This window comes from Bison bison, unplaced genomic scaffold (genome assembly GCF_000754665.1).
Source record: "Bison bison bison isolate TAMUID 2011002044 unplaced genomic scaffold, Bison_UMD1.0 scf7180017864219, whole genome shotgun sequence".
Lineage (NCBI taxonomy): Eukaryota > Metazoa > Chordata > Mammalia > Artiodactyla > Bovidae > Bison > Bison bison.
In genome coordinates this window covers 515,087-533,869 of record NW_011494791.1, presented here as the reverse complement: position 1 = coordinate 533,869, position 18,783 = coordinate 515,087, and positions in this window count along the sequence as shown.

The following is an 18,783-nucleotide window of genomic DNA, read 5'->3' as shown; positions in this document are numbered from 1 at the left end:
GGGACAGACCCCATGAATCGCAGCACGCCAGGCCTCCCTGTCCATCACCAACTCCCGGAGTTCACTCAGACTCACGTCCATCGAGTCAGTGATACCATCCAGCCATCTCATCCTCTGTTGTCCCCTTCTCCTCCTGCCCCCAATCCCTTCCAGCATCAGAGTCTTTTCCAATGAATCAACTCTTGGCATAACGTGGCCAAAGTACTGGAGTTTCAGCTTCAGCATCATTCCTTCCAAAGAAATCCCAGGGCTGTCCAAATCAGGATTCACTTGTAAGTGAAATTGGATGCTAAGAAGTTATAACAATATATTATGTTTTTTATTGTATTCAAAACTGATTTTATTATGATGTTGAACTTATTTTAAAACTAATGGTATATTTTAAATTATTTTCAAAAGTAAACTCCCTTGAAAAATAACAATAAAAATATGAATTGATGTATTCTAATGAAACATAAATAACTATTAAGTTTAAAAAGACTGAATATCAAATTTCCTGGCAGCCTAATGGTTAGGGCTCAGCACTTCTAGTGCCATGGGCCAGAGTTCAACCCCTGGTCAGGGAACTAAGATCTCACAAGCCATGTGGCATGGCAAAAAAAGAATACTGAATTTCAGCAGTGTCTTATGGAAAAATCAAACTCATTAGAGCAAACTTGAAATATTATTTATTTTTATCACCTAAAGATTAAAAACCCTTTGGAAGGAAACTTATGACCAACCTAGATAGCATGTTAAAAAGCAGAGACATTACTTTGCCAACAAAGGTCTGTCTAGTCAAGGATATGGTTTTTCCAGTGGTCACGTATGGATGTGAAAGTCAGACTGTGAAGAAAGCTGAGAGCCGAAGAATTGATGCTTTTGAACTGTGGTGTTGGAGAAGACTCTTGAGAGTCCCTTGGACTGCAAGGAGATCCACCCAATTCATTCTCAAGGAGATCAGTCCTGGGTGTTCTTTGGAAGGAATGATGCTAAAGCTGAAACTCCAATACTTTGGCCACCTCATGTGAAGAACTGACTCATCGGAAAAGACTCTGATGCTAGCAGGGATTGGGGGCAGGAGGAGAAGGGGACGACAGAGGATGAGATGGCTGGATGATATCACCGACTCGATGGACATGAGTTTCGTTGAACTCCGGGAGTTGGTGATGGACAGGGAGGCCTGGCGTGCTGCAATTCATGGGGTCTCAAAGAGTCGGACACGACTGAGCGACTGAAGTGAACTGAACTGAACTGAAAGATTAAAAAATTAACAAAAATAGAGTGACTACTACTGGTTAATATTTATATACTTACTTGGTTTCTTAGGTTTGTGCCCTCAAGGCTTTATAACTGCTGTAACTTTGAAACCATGGACACTATAATTGAATTTTTTCCTAAAGGCTGAAATAGGCTCTTTTATAATACATTTTCATTTACAGTTCTATAAATTTTAACACATGTGTAGATACACGTAACCACACAGCACTTTGGGTACAGAACAGAATTATTTCTCCAAAACATTGCCTTGTGATTCCTTTTTCAAGTCATACCATCCTCCTACCACCAGTCCCTGGAAACTACTGCCCTCTCTTTGTCATTATAGATGCCATCTTCTTGAGAATATTATATAAATTAATTCAAAGAGCATATGAACTTTGAGAGAGGCTTATCTCACTTGTTAAATGTTTCTGAGACATATTCATGTTGAAGAATAAGAATATTAAGGTTGTTTCTATTTTTTTTTAATTATGATGTATGCAAATACTTATGTACAGGATTTTGTTTAATGATACATTTCTGTAGGTTAATACACAGGAATGTGATTACAGGCCATATAGGTAATTATGTGTCTATCTTTATCAGAAACTACCATGTGTTTTTCAGAGAAGCTGTATCATTTTCTTTAACCAAGGGCAAGACATGCAAATTCCAGTTGTTCTGCATCCTTGTTATCACTTGATATTATTAATAATTTTTATTTTAGCCACCCTAGAAGATACTACAATGGCTCTCATTATGGCATTAATTTGCATTTCCCTCCTCACTAATAATGTTAAACAACTTTTATTTCCTTTTTAAACTTTCATATATTTTATTTGATGAAGTGTTTTCTGCTCAAGTCTTATACTCATTTTTACTAATTACAGTTGTTTTATTTCTGTTGAGTATTGAGAGCTTTTTATATATTCCAGTTAAAATTCTTTTGTCAGATGTGTGATTTGCAAATTATTCTCTCCCACTCTGCTGCTTCCTGTCACATTTAAGAATTCATTGTTTAATACCATTTCACAAAGATTTTTTTCTTATTTTTTCCCTCCAGTGTTCTGTAAACTGTAAACCAGTAAGTATGCAAGTATTAATGAATTGTGGATTTATAATCCACTTTGACTTATAGTATAATGTGTAAGATTTAGGCTGAGTTTAACTGTTAGCTTGTGTGAGTGCATGTTAAGTTGCTTCCATTGTATTTGACTCTTTGAGACACTATGGACTGTAATGCACCACATTCCCTCTATTCATGGGATTCTCTAGGCAAGAATACTGGAATGAGTTGCCATGCTGTCCTCAAGGGGATCTTCCCAACCAGGGATAGAACTCATGTATCCTGTGACACCTGCATTACGGGTGGAATCTTTATCCCTGAGCCACCAGGGAAGCCCCGTTATTAGCTTACAGATTTGCAATTCCCCACCATTAACTGTTTAAAGGATATTCTTTATTCATTGAATTGCCTTTGCATCTTTTCAAAGTATATTGTCCATATAGCATGGGTCTATTTTTGATTCTTTTTTTTTTATTCCATCAATCTGTGTATCTATCCTTTGCCAAGGGCATACTTATAATACTTTATACTGCATCACTATATTTTTATAAAGACCTGGATTGTGTATAAATTTTGTATATATCTTTTAATTTTATACTAGGTATTAAGTTATAGAAAACATCATATAAATCTGGCATTTAACCTAAGCTATTCTACTTAACAGAGAAACTATGACTTTGTATAAGTAATATAAAGGATATAATCTTCATTTCTTCACCTTTAAAATATCAATAACTTCAGATACGCAGATGACACTACCCTTATGGCAGAAAGTGAAGAATTAAAGAGCCTCTTAATGAAAGTGGAAGAAGAGAGTTGAACAGTTACCTTAAAATTCAATATTCAGAAAACTAAGATCATAGCATCTGGCCCCATCACTTCATGGCAAATAGATGGGGAAACAATGAAAACAGTGGCAGACTATTTTTGGGGGCTCCAAAAATCACTGCAGATGGGGACTGCAGCCATGAAATTAGAAGACACTTGCACCTTGGAAGCAAAGCTATGACCAACCTAGACAGCAAATTAGTAGAGACATTACTTTGCCAACAAAGTTCTGTCTAGTCAAAGCTATGGTTTTTCCAGTGTTCATGTATGGATGTGAGAGTTGGACTATAAAGAAAGCTGAGCGCTGAAGAATTGATGCTTTTGAACTCTGGTGTTGCCGAAGACTCCTGAGAGTCTCTTGGACTGCAAGGAGATCCAACCAGTCCATCCTAAAGGAAATCAGTCCTGAATATTCATTGGAAGGACTGATGCTGAAGCTGAAACTCTAATCCTTCGGACACCTGATGCAAAGAACTGACTCACTGGAAAAGACCCTGATGCTAGGAAAGATTGAAGGCAGGAGGAGAAAGGGATGACAGACAATGAGATGGTTAGATGGTATCACCGAGTTGACAGACAGGAGTCTGAGCAAACGTTGGGAGTTGATGATGGACTGGGCAGCCTAGCGTGCTATATAGTCCATGAAGTCTCAAAGATTTGGACACGACTAAACAACTGAATTGAACTGAACTGAAAATTGCCATACATTATCCAACTTATATGAGTAATCTAAATATTATATGAGCTAGCTTAAAGTAAATAACATCTACTATTTTTGTTCTCAATAATTGTTATTTCGTTTTGCTCTTTATTCTACTCTAGCATTATGCAATGGCACCCCACTCCAGTACTCTTGCCTGGAAAATCCCATGGATGGAGGAGCCTGGTAGGCTGCAGTCCATGGGGTCGCTAAGAGTCAGACACGACTGAGCGACTTCCCTTTCACTTTTCACTTTCATGCATTGGAGAAGGAAATGGCAACCCACTCAAATGTTTTTGCCTGAAGAATCTCAGGGACTGGGGAGCCTGGTGGGCTTCCGTCTATGGGGTCGTACAGAGTCGGACACGACTGAAGAGACTTAGCAGCAGCAGCAGCAGCAGCATTATGCATTTGCTTTAGTTTATTGAATATTATTGGGAACATCAATAAACTTAATATAAGGTTAATATAATTTTCTGCATAAATAAATAAAATGCAATATAAAGATATCATAGTCATAATATAATTCACCTTCCTAAGATACAAGGCTTTTAGAGAAGAATTACTTTTTTCATTTGTGACCTTGAAATAGGGACAAAACCAAAAGAGAACATGCAGTGCAGCTAGGTACCCTTTAGATTTAGTGCAGAGAGAACTAATCCGTCTGTTTATGGTTCTTTTTTTGTCCCCTGATAACACTTAGTTAAAAGACACATGCTTCAACCTTCAAGATAAATTATCCTTTCAGTTCTTAATGGTTGTAAGTGATAAAATCCAAGAGCAAATCAGTGTGTGCATTAAAACTCGTGACATCTATGCCTTTGACTTGCTGAATGATTATCAATATATTAAAGGTTAAATGCTTATGTATACATTTATACATAGGCGGAGTTTGTGAATGTACATGTCACTGCTCTCAACATTTGAGTGCTGTATTTGAACACATGGGTAGATGAGGCAGAAATAGTTCAGATGAGAAATAAAAATGAATAATTGTTCAAGACAAAGAATTTGATGTCATATTTAACACATTTAATGTCACGGTTGTCCTAACAAAAACAGAAAATTTGGAGAGGGGGAACTAATTTCACAAAACATATTTCTGCTCTATAAACAGTATTTTAATGTGCATTTTGGAAAAGTGCTAGAGGCAGCCTCAATAAGCACACATTGGAACTTTTTTCTAAGAAAGAGTTCAAGCTGATGTTTCACTAACTTAATTTTTTGCCCCTTATTTCAACACATTAAATATATTCACTGATTAAGAGTGCTGCATCTGTTCTCAGAAACTATGTTTTGGGACTTTTTTAGGTTATGTGGTAATAATCCATTGTCCATGAGAGCACATTCACGGAGATATCTATAAACAAAAACAAAAATTCCTTTTTTTTTGCAAATGTTCTCATACAAGATAGGTTGAGTCTTCTATTCCCACCAATGAGGTCAACAAACATATAAGAAACATAGTGAGATGGTGAGATTTCAACAACACATTTCATCTTTGTTTTAAGCTGTATATAAATTTGCTGCTATACATTTTTCTGAATAATTATTACTTATCTATACTTATTTATATCAGAGGATTGACCTAAAATCACTGCCAGAAAGAGAAATTCCACCTTAAACTGTGAAAATTCTAAAATTAAATTTGGTTTTTCAAAGGACTGGACATGGGTGGGCAAATTAAAAGTGGATATGATTCTTGGGCTTAAGCTCTGAAAGTCATCATGGCTGGGCAAGAAAATGGTACAAGAAAAGAAAAGACATCTGTCTCCATATTAACTGGTAAAAGGAGTAAGAGCCAAAGTGGAAAGTTTCAAGTTTGACAGGAAAAGATGGCAAAAAAAATAATAATAATAACAAATAATTAAAATACCAGAGTTGACACAATGCCTCTTCCAAATACCAAAAATAAACTCTAAAAGGACATTACAATTATTATTTAATGTTCCTATTAGTTAGCATTCTCTAAAGAAACAGAACCAATGAGGTATCAATAGATGACTGATAGAGAGATGAATAGATTTATTATGAGAAGTAGCTTACACATCCCTAGGGCATAAACTAACTTTGTAAAAAATGATGTCCTGGTAACTATTGTACAGTCAGGTGGGGAAAGGTGTAAAATATTAACTAGTTTAGAAAAGAGAGATAGAATAGAAAGAATACTAGAAGGAAGATTAGAATGAATTGTTTCATGCTGCATTGTGACGTTAAAACCTATGTAAACACATACACAAAGTTTTACATTCACTATTTGTGTATATACACATGCGTATACTCATACACACATAAGTATGGACACCTTGCTACCATACAAAACAGATAAAGCAGGGAAATGCACATAAAATTGCAGCATATCAATAAGACAAAGAACTCACCTTGAAGGACCTCCTGAGAGTTAAAGCTTAGAAAATTGGAGCATCAGAATAATAATTGTAATTGTAACAATTTTCTGAAAAAATAATCAAGAATCTATAAATGCATACTGACAGAAATTAATGAGAGAAAAGGAAAAGATCTTGCTTACCATATAGTACCATATAGTACCAGATCTTGCTTACCATAATGATTTCTGGGCAGATAGTCAAAAGGACCCACAGGACTTCAGAGAGCATATTCACAAAAGTCTTTATAAAGTCAAAGGACATAGAAAGAATGTGCAGACAAGAATCAATAGACTGAGAGACTTCCAGACACAGTTCCCCAGAATTGTGCACACATGATGTATTTCATCTCTGGAATATAAACTTCATGGCCTGTCTGAGGCATCTTGGTTTTAGAAGAGCTTCCCTAGAAGAGCTTCCCAAATGTTCCCAGTGGGATCTTTTACACCCTAGTATAGTTACACAATCATGACAAGCTGTGTAGCATGTTACACCATGTGTAAGTGATCAATATGCACAGCAGCCTGGTGACTCCAGGAAATTTTCAAACTTTAAATAGCACACATAAATCATTAGTTAGGACTCTCAATCTTCTCTTAGGCAAGAGTCAATATGAAACTTCCAGGCATACCTGGAGACAAGCACTGAGTTGTTCTAGACCAGCAGAAAATAATTTACACAGAGACTGATATAAAGAAGGAATAATAGAGTTAAAAATAACACCACTTAGAAACTATCATAATAATTGAATAAGACAAAATCATGAGTGGGACCTAACCTCATGGGTAAAAGTTTAATGAGGAGCAGGATATTTATATAGTCTCAAAGTAGTTCCCCCTGAAGTACTTTTTTATAACAAGGAGAAACTAGAAATTTTACAGTGGATGAACCTACTGATATCACCTTAGGCAAATCATCAAAGTTAACATCATCAGTAATGGGACAAGCTGACAGCACGTGCCCCCTTATCAGTCATTGAGAAGGACATAGCATCACTTCTGTGACACTGCTGTCTAAGATGCATCATTTGAATGGAATCATTAGCAAGTGTGAATCAAAACCAAACTGAGGGATAGTCTACAAAATAACTGGTCTGTAATTAAAAAAAAAAAAAGTCAAGCCCATGAAAGCTAAAACAAACAAACAATGAGTTCTTATAAAATAAAGAAGACTAAAGAAATACAGCAAACAAATGTAGACCTGAACTGGAACCAGCACTGGGGGGAAAATAGCTAACAACTACATTAATAGAGAAATTAATGAAATTTGAACACGTATAACTGAGTTGATAAAATCACTGTATCAATGTTCTAATTAATGATTTTGATCATTGTACCATGGTTGCAGATTCTTAGTAAATGCATTCTGAAACAGTTAAAGGTATAGAATGTTAGCAGCATGGCCTTATCTCCCTCTCTAGCTGAAACACCCTGACCCATGATCACCCACATAGCTGAATTAAACATAGTACTACATGTATCCTCTAGGATTGATTCTCTGGCTCAGAATTAAGCAATGTTGAAAATATCCAGAGAACTAAATAAATGATATTTAGTATAACTTTTCAGTTTAATCACACAGGATAAAATAACATGTTAAGTATTGACTATTTAAATTCTTATGATTTATAGCAATGATAGTTTAGGTAGTCCTAACCATTTCAGTATTCTTACCTTGAGAAACCCATGAATAGTATGAAAAGGTAAAATGATAAGATACTGAAAGAGGAACTTCCCAGGGCAGTAGGTGCCCAATATGCTACTGGAGGTCAGTGGAGAAATAACACCAGAAACAATGAAGGGATGGAGCCAAAGCAAAAACAATACCCAGTTGTGGATGTGACTGGTGATAGAAGCAAGGTCCGATGCTGTAAAGAGCAATATTGCATAGGAACCTGGAATGTCAGGTCCATGAATCAAGACAAATTGGAAGTGATCAAACAGGAGATGGCAAGAGTGAACGTCGACATTCTAGGAATCAGTGAAATAAAATGGACTGGAATGGGTGAATTTAATTCAGATGACTATTATATCTACTACTGCGGGCAGGAATCACTTAGAAGAAATGGAGTGGCCATCAGAGTCAACAAAAGACTCTGAAATGCAGACTCTTGGATGCAATCTCAAAAACGACAGAATGATCTCTGTTCGTTTCCAAAAAACCATTCAATATCACAGTAATCCAAGTCTATGCCCCAACCAGTAATGCTGAAGAGGCTGAAGTTGAATGGTTCTATGAAGACCTACAAGACCTTTTAGAACTAACATCCAAAAAAAGATGCCCCTTTAATTATAGGGGACTGGAATGCAAAAGTAGGAAGTCAAGAAACACCTGGAGTAACAGGCAAATTTGGCCTTGGAATATGGAATGAAGCAGGGCAAAGGCTAATAGAGTTTTGCCAAGAGAACACACTGGTCACAGCAAACACCCTCTTCCAACAACACAAGAGAAGACTCTACACATGGACATCACCAGATGGTTAACACTGAATTCAGACGGATTATATTCTTTGCAGCCAAAGATGGAGAAGCAGTCAGAAAAAAAAAAAAAAAAAAAAACCGGGAGCTGACTGTGGCTCAGATCATGAACTCCTTATGCCAAATTCAGACCTAAATTGAAGAAAGCAGGGAAAACCACTAGACCATCCAGGTATGACCTAAATCAAATCAATCATACACATGATTATACATGGAAGTGAGAAATAGATTTAAGGGACTAGATCTGATAGACAGAGTGCCTGATGAACTATGGACGAAGTTTTGTAACATTGTTCAGGAGACAGGGATCAAGACCATCCCCATGGAAAAGAAATGCAAAAAAGCAAAATGGTATTCTGAGGAGGCCTTACAAATAGCTGTGAAAAGAAGAAAAGCAAAAACCATGGGAGAAAAGGAAAGATATAAGCATCTGAATACAGACTTCCAAAGAATAGCAAGGAGAGATAAGAAAGCCTTCCTCAGCGATCAATGCAAAGAAATAGAGGAAAACAACAGAATGGGAAAGACTAGGGATCTCTTCAAGAAAATTAGAGATACCAAGGGAACATTTCATGCAAAGATGGTCTCAATTAGTAGTGGCCACAGGAGTAGAAAAGGTCAATTTTCATTCTAATACCAAAGAAAGGCAATGCCAAAGAATGCTCAACTACTGCACAATTGCACTCATCTCACATGCTAGTAAGGTAATGCTCAAAATTCTCCAAGCCAAGCTTCAGAAACATGTGAACCATGAATTTCCAGATGTTCAAGCTGGTTTTAGAAAAGGCAGAGAAACCAGAGATCAAATTGCCAACATCCACTGTATCATGGAAAAAGCAAGAGAGTTCCAGAAAAACATCTATTTCTGCTTTATTGACAATGGCAAAACCTTTGACTGTGTGGATCACAATAAACTGTGGAAAATTCTGAAAGAGATGAGAATACCATACCATCTGACCTGCCTCTTGAGAAATCTGTATGCAGCTCAGGAAGCAACAGTTAGAACTGGACATGGAACAACAGACTGGTTCCAAGTAGGAAAAGGAGTATGTCAAAGCTATATATTGTCACCCTGCTTATTTAACTTACATGCAGAGTACATCATAAGAAACGCTGGACTAGAAGAAGCATAAGCTGGAATCAAGATTTCCGGGAGAAATATCAATATCAGATATGCAGATGACACCACCCTTATGGCAGAAAGTGAAAAGGAACAAAAAGTCTCTTGATGAAAGTGAAAGTGGAGAGTGAAAAAGTTGGCTTAAAGCTCAACATTCAGAAAACGAAGATCATGGCATCTGGTCCCATCACTCCATGGGAAATAGATGGGGAAACAGTGGAAATAGTGTCAGACTTTATTTTTGGGGGCTTCAAAATCCCTGCAGATGGTGAGTGCAGCCATGAAATTAAAAGACGCTTACTCCTTGGAAGAAAAGTCATGACCAACCTAGATAGCATATTGAAAAGCAGAGACATTACTTTGCCAACAAAGGTCCATCTAGTCAAGGCCATGGTTTTTTCCTGTGGTCATGTATGGATGTGTGAGTTGGACTGTGAAGAAGGCTGAGCACCGAAGAATTGATGCTTTTGAACTGTGGTGTTGGAGAAGACTCTTGAGAGTCCCTTGGACTGCAAGGAGATCCAACCAACCATTCTGAAGGAGATCAGCCCTGGGATTTCTTTGCAAGGAATGATGCTAAAGCTGAAACTCCAGTACTTTGGCCACCTCATGCGAAGAGTTGATTCATTGGAAAAGACTCTGAGACTGGGAGGGGTTGGGGTCAGGAGGAGAAGGGGACGACAGAGGATGAGATGGCTGGATGGCATCACTGACTCGATGGACATGAGTCTGAGTGAACTCCGGGAGTTGGTGATGGACAGGGAGGCCTGGCGTGCTGCGATTCATGGGATTGCGAAGAGTCAGACAGGACTGAGTGACTGAACTGAACTGAACTGAATGACAGAAATGGTATGGACCTAACAGAAGCAGAAGATATTAAGAAGAGGTGGCAAGAATATACAGAACTGTACATAAAAGGTCTTCACGACCAAGATAATCACAATGGTGTGATCACTCACCGAGAGCCAGACATCCGTGAAGATGTGGAAACAGTGTCAGACTTTATTTTTTTGGGCTCCTAAATCACTGCAGATGGTGACCACAGCCATGAAATTAACAGATGCTTACTCCTTGGAAGGAAAGTTATGTCCAATCTAGATAGCATATTCAAAAGCAGAGACATTACTTTGCCAACAAAGGTCCATCTAGTCAAGTCTATGGTTTTTCCAGTGGTCATGTATGGATGTGAGATTTAGAATGTGAGGAAAGCTGAGGGCTTAAGAATTGATGCTTTTGAGCTGTGGTGTTGGAGAAGACTCTTGAGAGTCCCTTGGACTGCAAGGAGATCCAACCAGTCCATTCTAAAGGAGATCAGTACTGGGTGTTCATTGGAAGGACTGATGCTAAAGCTGAAACTCCAATACTTTGGCCACCTCATGGGAAGAGGTGACTGCATCACTGATTCAATGGACATGAGTTTGGGTGAACTCTGGTAGTTGGAGATGGACAGAGAGGCCTGGCATGCTGCAATTCATGGGGTCGCAAAGAGTTGGACACGACTGATCGACTGAACTGAACTGAACCATTTCATTATTACACATAATACTGGATGATGGGAATGCAAAGAAATGACCATGGTGCTCATCTTCTAAAGAGGACTAGAACATACAGGAAATCTTGTTATTCAATTTAGATCAATTGATTGGGGGAAAAAAAGTGTTAAACTGCCAAATGAATTGTTGAATAGTGTTGGCTAATTTTAGGTCTTTTAAAATAAAATCCTACATAAAGGATTTATTTGCTATGAACTACTATTGATAAATCAATTCACATTTCTTTTAAAATGAACCATTCAAAATCCCATTTAATGAGAAGGAAATGTGTCTTAGAGATTTTAGAGATCACTCAACTAGCCATAACAAGATTGAGGAACAAACTTTTGTCTGATTCCAGTATCAGCACTTTAAATCACTGTTATATACTTTCTTATGTCCAGTAAATCCAGCAGTTCATAAAATGTGGAATGTTGCGAAAATGAAGCTGTGACTGTTACAGACCTGGATGCTAAGAGATCTAACAGCTCCGACTCTCTCTCTCTGAGGATGCCTGCTGCTATGCTGTAAATAAACACAGCTACACTATTGAATAGAGGAGTACCAAGGTGTCAGACCGGCAAATATAGTCTTCAAGGACCTCTCAGTCTAGCTAAGCAACATGATGAACACAGTCAAGTAAATGAAGAAATTATTGAGATTACTGAAAAGAGCTAAAGATTAATCTATTTTACTAATCAAATGGAATCTGTACTCTTATGTTCCAAATGTCCAAAATAGGAATATTGGGGCTTTCCAGGTAGTTCAGTCAGTAAAGAAACTACCTCTGGTGAATGAGACCCAGGTTTGATCCCTGGGTTAGGAAGATCCCCTGGAGAAGGAAATGGCAAACCACTCCAGTTTTCTTTCCTGGAAAATACCACGGACAGAGAGGAGCCTGGTAAGCTGCAGTCTGGTCAGTCCCTAAGAGTCAGGCACAACTGAGTGACTAACACTTTCACACTTTCACTAGGTAGAATAACAGGTCAAATGATACATTTATGGAAATTACACATATATGGGGAGGGAGTGAGAACAAGAACAAGAGAGAAGCTTCCAAATATTAAAATAGTGCTAGTAAATAAAAATTTAGATAAATAAGATAATGAAGAATGGACAATATTCCTTCTCTGCATAAATTCTAGTGAAGTCAATAGTTTTTGATCTTGACATAATTCTAAGAATAATTTTATCAAAGTTTATTTGAAATATAAGAAACAGAAGACTGAACAAAACAGCACCAGAAACTTGTTTTCTGCTCAAGCTGCATATATCACAGTATCTCTAGGACAGAGATCTTACGTTTGCCCTTTCCTGTGCCTAACAGTGGAACCTCACATCCAGGACCAAGGGCCAATTAAGGATAGAATATAGCCCACCATTTCTTTTCCATGGGGATGGTCTTGATCCCTGTCTCCTGTACAATGTCACGAACCTCCGTCCAAAGTTCATCAGACACTCTATTTATCAGATCTAGTCCCTTAAATCTATTTCTACTTCCACTGTATAATCATAAAGGATTTGATTTAGGTCATACCTGAATGGTCTAGTGGTTTTCCCTACTTTCTTAAATTTAGGTCTGAATTTGGCATAAGGAGTTCATGATCTGAGCCACAGTCAGCTCCTGGTCTTGTTTTTGTTGACTATATAGAGCTTATATAGAGCTTCTCCATTCTTTGGCTGCAAAGAATATAATCAATCTGATTTTGGTGTTGGCCATCTGGTGATGTCCATGTGTAGAGTCTTCTCTTGTGTTGTTGGAAGAGGGTGTTTGCTATGACCAGTTCATTTTCTTGGCAAAACTCTATTAGTCTTTGCCCTGCTTCATTCTGTATACCAAGGCCAAATTTGTCTGTTACTCCAGGTGTTTCTTGACTTCATATTTTTGCATTCCAGTCCCCTATAATGAAAAGGATATATTTTTTGGGTGTTAGTTCTAAAAGGTCTTGTAGGTCTTCATAGAACCATTCAACTTCGGCTTCTTCAACATTACTAGTTGGGGCATAGACTTGGATTACTGTGATACTGAATGGTTTGCCTTGGAAACGAACAGAGATCATTCTGTCATTTTTAAGATTGCATCCAAGTACCGCATTTTGGACTCTTTCATTGACCAGGTGGTGACTGTAGCCATGACATTAAAAGACTGTTACTCCTTGGAAGAAAAGTTATGACCAACCTAGATAGCATATTGAAAAGCAGAGACATTACTTTGCCAACAAAGATCCATCTAGTCAAGGCCATAGTTTTTCCAGTGGTCATGTATGGATGTGAGAATTGGACTGTGAAGAAGGCTGAGCACCAAAGAATTGATGCTTTTGAACTGGGGTGTTGGAGAAGACTCTTGAGAGTCCCTTGGACTGCAAAGAGATCCAACCAGTCCATTCTGAAGGAGATCAGCCCTGGGTGTTCTTTGCAAGGAATGATGCTAAAGCTGAAACTCCAGTACTTTGGCCACCTCATGCGAAGAAGAGTTGACTCAATGGAAAAGACTCTGATGCTGGGAGGGATTGGGGGCAGGAGGAGAAGGCGACGACAGAGGATGAGATGGCTGGATGGCATCACTGACTCAATGGACGTGAGTCTGAGTGATCTCCAGGAGTTGGTGATGAACAGGGAGGCCTGGCGTGCTGCGATTCATGGGGTCGCAAAGAGTCGGACACGACTGAGCAACTGAACTGAACTGAACTGATAGCCCACCATTTCCAGCCTTATCTGTATTTTTTTAGCTTCACAATATTTTTTATGACAGGCAAACTGTTCATCCTCAGCTAAAACTGAAAAAACCAAACAGGACAAAAACAATGAGAACAAAAACATTTCCATACATTTGAATGTGGGTTTAAAACTGATATTCTGAGAGACAGTGTATGTGTGTGTTCATGTATATGTTTGGGATATTATTCAAACATAATGTGTCTGTGTGTGTCTGTGTGTGCTCAGATCTTATTCTTCTTTAGGACTGTATACATCCAATATAAGTTATAGATAAAGACAGTTTTATTCTTCCTTTCAATTTTAACTAAGTTTCTTTTTTACATATTTTAGTAATGGCTACATTGTTTAAATAACTGATAAGTCCCTACTGCCTGTGTTTGTCTGTAGGATCTAGAGAAGCAGTCAGTCAAAAGACTTACCGTAAAGTAAAATACTTTAGATAAAGAATTACAAAGTACTATTGTTTATTTAGCATCCTTTTTGGAGCTTTGTCTTTGAGGAAGAAGTAAGTGTACATTGGGATTAGTATAGAAGATTAGATGTTAGGGAATTAAGAGTGGTTTTATATATTTCTATGTAAATAAGGGAATAAAAGCTATATTATATGGCATTTAATACATTTATTATTTCTTTTTATTAAGCTCATTATGGGTAACTTTTTCTAAAAATTAAAATGATAATCTCCATAAACTAATATCCCTCTGTACTCTTATAGAAAGAAAATATATAAATGTATATTGGATATCACTCATTCATATATATATACACATATATATATTTACACTCACATTTTTTATGTCCCTTTGAATCAAACCAATATATTAAATATTTCATGTTTTCATTATAAAACTAGTGATAATATTTCAAGGTTATTAAGAAAACATAAATATGCTTAAAGTTTTACATTTTCCTTATTAATCAAAAATACAATTATTTTAAAATTAGGTTTGAGGAGAAATTTTTGTTGTTTTCTATTATATTTTTGTTATGGAACTATAAAAATTTTAAAAACTAATTTCTCCCTTAATTTTAGCTGTAAATTTAAAATCTAGTAAAATATATTCAGGATAGTATTTTCTATTTTTATTTGCAAATTTGGGTCAATAGCATAAACACTTTTTTAAATATATTTTTCTATTAAGAATTTAAGGAATTTTATACATCTGCACAATTAATTAAAGCAATATTTCCAAATAGTAACAGAACATATAATAACTTTGGATGAATTAGGTACCACTTGATAGCTCTAACTTACTTGTAAAGAGTACTTTGGGATATTTACAAAACAATATATTTTATAATATGTAATATTCAATAATATAACCTAGATTTTTTAAGTCCTTATCAGGCTTAGGCATATCATTAAAACTTTCAAAATGACAAATGATGCTCAAAATATTCTTTATTTTTAACTTTCTGCTTAAAAGTTGTTCCATGTATTTAATCAAATGTATGTCCAATAAATATAACAATAATTTCAGCAAATTATGTGACTATAAGGATTTTCATGAAAAATACTATTTAATCAGACAATATAACTCGGCTACTGAGGAATATGATTAAAATCTTATTATTTTTTTTATCTAATGACTGATTAGTCAGAAAAACAAAAAGAAAAATATTCTGAAATCATGAATCATTTAGGAGTAATGATTCTGATAATTCATCCAGTGGAACTTACACTGAATTTTATTACAGAATTACCATGCTATCTGGAAGAAATGTGAATTGGCTTTGAATGGTCTGAATTTGATATGGCAATATGAAACCACATGAAGTGATTACTTCAAAATGAACTAAAACAAGACTCACACAGGAAGGAAGGAGAGTATAAATTATCTTTTTGTAGATATGGAATAATACTTTTCTTAATTACATTGAGATATAACTGACATAAAACACTGTGTAAGTCTAAGATGTATAACGTGTTGATTTGATGCACATTCATTGCAGTATGATGACCAATTTAGGATTAGCTAGTACCTCATGATCTCACATAATTATTTAACATCATTTCATTTTGGTGGTCAGAACTTTTAAGATCTACTCTCATAGCAACAGAAAAGTATAAACTCTAATAAAGTTGTAGTAAGTAAATAGCATTTTTGCATTATTATTTTTAAAAGTAATAAAAGCTGGTATAAAAAACACAATAATTATAACTTTAAATCATGATTGTTCTAATTGAGAATATTATAAAGCTATATCAACTTTATTGTAAAGTGTTATTATATTATATTTTTAAAATCTGAATTAATGACATGAAACCTTTACTAATGAATGCTTTTATCCATAAATTACTTTAATACAAAGTCCAGTTAACTTATAAAGTATATATTTTTAAACTTTACATGTATGAACATTTATACATACAGAAATGTACTTCACATAATATCACTGCAATCTGTGCATTATTCAGTACTTCAAGCTTTATATCAATAAATCACATATGTGTAGGTATATATTAATAATATATATTTTTCAAATAATAATTTAACCTACTTACATTAGAAATACTGCGGCTTAGTGTCTTTAGGTATTTCAATAGCAGATATAGAATATACCCACTACCATATAAAGTTTTACTGGGTAGTGTTAATTTTGATATTCTCTTTTTGCTGGGTAAGCATTTACATTGAATAATAACTATCACAAAAATATATGAAGAATCATTTATGTACCCGAATTTATCCCCATGCATGATCATTTCCCTGGTGACTCAATGGTAAAGAATCTGCCTGCCAGTGCAGGAGATGTGGTTCGATCCCTGGGCCAGGAAGATCCCTTGGAGATGAAAACGTCAACCCACTCCAGTATTCTTATCTGGGAAATCCCATGGACAGAATAGTTTGGCGGGCTACAGTTCATGGAAGTCACAAAAGAGTCGACTGTGACTTGGCAATTAAATAACAACACAACATGAGCATTTCACCAGGACACATTCTAAAAATAGAATTATAGACTTACAAAAGATAATTGAAATTTTTAGTAACAAATATCAGCAGATTGCCTTTCAAAGAGCCTACACAACCAAAAGTATATGGGATCATCCATTTAACTATAACCTTTCCAATATTTGAGTTTTAAAATATCTTCATGTATTAAATCTGAAGCTCACTTCTACTTTGTAAAATGTTTTCCACACTTAGTTCCTACAATACCGTCCCTGATTTCTTCTTACGTATCTGTATTTCCCTTGTTTTCTACAAGGTCCCTTTCTCATGGATGTTCACCTCAAGATTTTAGCCACAGTGCTATCGCTTTACTATTCTGCACTCTTCACCATGTCAATAACTTTAGGTATATAAAATCCTTTTTCCCCCTAAATTTCTATTGCTATCTCTAAAGATCTCCTAATAGACAGTCCCAGACTAGAATGCATACTCCACATTCATGGGGAGATTGTCTTTTTTCCCCATCTTTTCCTCAAACCCTATCACTGTATCTGGCACATTGTAACCATAACACATAGAGCATAGGATTGCTGATTGAATGAATCAACAGTGGAACATGGAAAATTTACTAAAAATAAATCAAAAACAAATAATTATTCATTGGTTTATCAAAATATGAATTAATAATCATCCATTTGCCACTATCTCAATTTGATTAATTTCCTACTGTAATGATTTTTTCCTATATTAAAAAGAAACTCATTTTTCCTTTTTCTCTTCCTCTCTCTGTTCTCATTACACCAAATCTCCTAGCAATTTTATTGCTTCTATACTTTCTATTCTTGTTTTAAACATTTGTTTTGGGTCTGTAACATCTAAGTGAGATAAATAAGGGTAGGAAGAAATTTGACTTTTAACTGATGCAGTCAGATTTAACATTCTGCCACTGCTGAACAACACGTTTGCAGTATTTCATATAGTGCACTTTTAAAAAGTAAAAACTTCAAAACTATGTTATATAAAAGACATTCAGTTATAAAAGCAAGTATTCTCCCATCTGCTTTTCTATACTTGAATTTAAAAATAATAAAATCTTCCAAGTAATAAGAGAAGTTTTTAAGATATCACTAAAATTATAATTTTATTATAGGAGGGTTATACTGTATTTCTGAGGGTGTACCAAACTAGTTACGTGACCCTTCAAAAACAGAGAGTTGTGGAAGAAGTTAGTGAGATGCACAGAAGGCAAAATCAGTGATTCAAAGTATGAGAGCTCTGCAAACCATAATGGGTCCTTAGATGAAGTAGACAATTTGCAAAGAACAGGCAGAGGCCTCAAGGAACTAGGTGTGGCCCCCAGCTGACATTTACCAAGGACACAGAGACCTCAGAGCTACAACCACAAGGAGCAGATGCTAACAATCTGAATGGGTTTGGGATTGGGTTCAATCTCAAAGCATTCAAAAATAAAAACCAACAAGCAAACAAAAAACCTACTAACATCTTGATTTTAGCATAATGAGACATGTACTAGACTTCTGACCTACAGAATAGGAGATAAAAAATATTTTTAAGATGCTAAATTTGGTAACTTTTTTTTCAGAGTATGAAACATGTGTTTATTACTGTAAGCATTAATAATTAATTTTCTATTTACTACTAATGTAAAAAAATTAAATAATACCATTTATTTATTATGAATATACAAAGGTGTGATAAAGTACATGTACTGATTAGTGGTTATATTCCGTTTTTTTTGTTAATTTTACTTTATTTTTAAACTTTACAATATTGTATTGGTTCTGCCATATATCGAAATGAA